This window comes from Penaeus monodon, chromosome 19 (assembly GCF_015228065.2).
Source record: "Penaeus monodon isolate SGIC_2016 chromosome 19, NSTDA_Pmon_1, whole genome shotgun sequence".
NCBI classification, from domain to species: Eukaryota; Metazoa; Arthropoda; class Malacostraca; order Decapoda; family Penaeidae; genus Penaeus; species Penaeus monodon.
In genome coordinates, this window is record NC_051404.1 from 40,723,866 (window position 1) to 40,727,237 (window position 3,372).

Here is a 3,372-nt window from a genome sequence, read left to right on the forward strand (position 1 = left end):
CCGTCTGATCGGAGCGCCAACCAGCTTAGCCGCCGGTATCAAAAACTCAAACGTCATTTTCACATCGCTATGAATCCCATAAGGTACAGAGACGTCTAGTCGAGTTAAGTTTCCAGAAAAAAAAAGAGATAAAAAAGTAATCGGCGCTTAAATTACCGTAAGCCGACTTTAAAATATATATAGAAAAAAAAAACATTGGCCTAATACGGCCTTTGAGAAAAACAAAAAATAGCAATAATAAAGTGTAATAATAAAGCGAAATTGGTTGATAATGAATGAAACAAAAACTGGAGAAGACGTTGCTAAATCTTACCTTGATAAGACGATGACGTAATCAAGACGCTCCCTCTCTTCTTTACTTTTCTTATGTCTTTTTTAATTATTTTTTTTCTCTCTTGTTTTATTTTCTTCTTGACACTTTAATTAGGTGTGTGTAATATTCCACTTATTAATTACCAAACACTTTCAAAGCTCACAGAAAACAGAACATTACTTTTTCTTTTTTTATTTTCTTATTATCAAAGACAATATTTTTCGTGCTAAAAAGCATATGATAAGAGAATTATCTAAAAAGATTAAACCGTCTTTCAAACTAGCTTTGACCTGAAATTCCAACGGAGATCAAGAAATGACAAAAGGTTCTTTCCAATTTTTTCGTACTTTTCATATGATATGCACTGATATATATATATAAGTATCAGTACTCACAGAGTAATCACTTGTCGAGAAAAAAGAGAAATGAATTCTCTTATTTTTTTCGCCTTCGGGACGAAAAAAAGGGAAAATATTTGCCCCTTGAGTTATTCAGAGGCGACAAGAAACCTTCGCAACCCTTCCTCTGTCACACGTTAAATAATCAAGGTTCGTCTCAGGGAATCTCTGATCTTCACAGCTTTCCTGTTCTTTAAATTATTCACACTTCCGCCTTGACGTTCTCTCTGCTCTGACGCTGGCGGCTCACACTTGACCTGCTCTCCCCTGCCTTTTCATCAGCTCGGGTCACACTGGCACTCGAGAGGCGCCTTTCACCGTCGACGCTGGAGTGGGAGCAGTTTCCTCCGCCACAACGCACAGCGGTGCCCGTGAGGCCTTTTTCGTCTGGGCCGCAAAACACTTTCGACCCTTGAGATGTCTCTGGATTATTATTAGATTTTGGCCTTCCGATTTTTTGTTTACCCTTCTGTTAATGTATCACCAAATTCTTCGGCTCGAATATCAGTTTTCAGCTACAGTGCGAAAGTCACTTTGGTCTACGATCACCAGATAACACGAAAGAGTTAGCCTAAACAACGTTGTCACGTCTTTATTTTCTCAGCTACAAACAATTTACACTGAAAGACACACGGCTGGGCACCGCAGGACGAGGTCGCGATTCCGGCTCTCCTCTTCCGAAGTCCTTCTCGGGTCTAAATAGCGCAGCGATCACTGGCTCCTCTCACTCGCACTACTCTCTCTACATTGTGCGTCGGCTGCCGTGGCCTGTTATTTGTTTGCTCGCGAAGGCGGCGCTGAGAGGAGGTCCCTGGACGTGGGTGTCGCAGCCACAAGGTTGCACACTCTCAGAACTGCTGTCATAATACACGCTCGACAACCTCTCGCTGACTGACACCGCGACGCTTGCGATACGCTGCTGGTGTTCCTCCTCCCTGCAGGACGGTCCTCCGGATCCTTATACGCTTACAACTTTTTTCTTCTTTTTCTCTATCACTTCTTTTCAAAGGTGAGATTGCGCGATTGCAAGCTTTGCAATGTCACGCGTGATACGCTGGATTATGTACTCAGCACTAAGCGGCTGCGACAGACATCACGGACGCCGGTTTGGGAACACATGTCACTTCTCGAACGCCACTAAGACGGCGTCCGTGTCCAACAACATCACTTATCCCCGCGCTGTTTGCTGGCGTCGGTGGGCGGAGGGCGAGGGACTGCCCGCCTGTCAAGACTGGCAACACCACCTCAGCCACGAGAGTTGCGGCCTGCACGCATGCACACGTGTCTGGCGCGGGACGACCACACGAACTTTCTCACTTTATTTAAGCCTTCCAAAGCACGTCGTCGGCTTCGGTGCTGCACGTGAGGGAGGTCGTGCTTCGTCCGTCGAGGGGAATCGCGCGGTCAGCACGCAGGAGGCCGGCCGGCGCTGCAACACGGCTCCTGTTGTGTTGGAGTGATCGCACGCGAGTGAGGGTGGGCGCGGGTGGGGCGGAGCGTGTGTTCGCCACCAGGTGCAGCGGGCGAGTGGTTGGTGGTGAGCTGTGGCCGCGTGAGCTGCTCGACGGCAGGGGGGAGGGGAAGCAGGGGGAGGGCACGGGAGCCGGGGAGGTTACCGGGTGCCCAGCTCACCCACGGGCCCGGACATCTCGCTCCCGCCGCCGCTACTCTCTCGCACCACCAACCGCCATCTCTGATCCCGCTACCGTTGACATCTCCTGCCACTCCCACGCATTTCGCATCAATTAAGCCCTGCATGACGCGCGTCAACGGCGTAATAAAACTCCGACGCGACAATTATCGATGCGATCACAGGCCCTTCGGGGGAGGCCTGGGAAGGGGGAGGGGGCGGGGAAGGGGCCTGAGGCGTCGAAGCACTTGTCTTCGCCGCGATCGCCCGTCGCCACGTTATCGCCCATCGCTTTATCATCCGCGCGAGGCCGAGGAGGTAATCACGGCCTGTCCCGAAGGAGTCCCGAAGGAACCCCGAGGGAGGGGGCCCAGAAGGAGGGGAGGGGCTCGGAAGCAGAGGGAGGAAGGCTCAGAAGGTGGCACTGATGGAGTCATCAGTGAGGGCGCGAGGGCACGAGGGCACCGGGAGGACGAGGAAGGCCGGGATCCGTCTGACGGAGGAGACGGCCGACAGAAGGGGGCAAGGTCGCCCCACCCTCGTATATCACGACCTAAAAGGAAGACAATATCAATTACTTTGATTTACGACAAACGCGGCGTCCGAGCTCGTCTCCTGCGCCTGCAATTGCAATACCTTTGTTCTGCGGATCAGTTTTTGCATGCAAGACCTGCTACGCAATCTACATAATGAACGCTTGGCAAATTTTTTAATCGAACTCCGTCGGTGCTGTCTGTGAGTTCGCCTCCCAATGGGCCATGAAGGATCCACTTGTCTCAAAACCCAAATATGATTGTTGTGGTTAAGGTAACTTATAATTTCGTAAATTATATTACAGAGACACATTTTCTTTAGCGATATCCGCTTTTACTTACACATAAACATCATCATTATGTATCATTGGGCGTTTAAACAGCAGTCAGCACGAACAGTGAAAAACAAGGCATGTATTCTTTGTGTGCATTTGCCTGTAAGCGCATGTGTTTGCTCTTGCTTGTACACTACTGGATTTTGCTGCAAGTTACTTTCTA

The 3,372-nt window shown here is 49.6% G+C and overlaps 1 long non-coding RNA gene across 1 annotated transcript in view; it reads right to left on the reverse strand.

The window, feature by feature from the left end:
• LOC119585238 overlaps nt 1–3,372 on the reverse strand; it is a 123,888-nt gene that overhangs the window by 60,986 nt on the left and 59,530 nt on the right. The window contains exon 2 of the long non-coding RNA XR_005229885.1: nt 314–2,894. This is a non-coding gene — a long non-coding RNA (uncharacterized LOC119585238). The remainder of the gene's footprint in view (nt 1–313; nt 2,895–3,372) is intronic.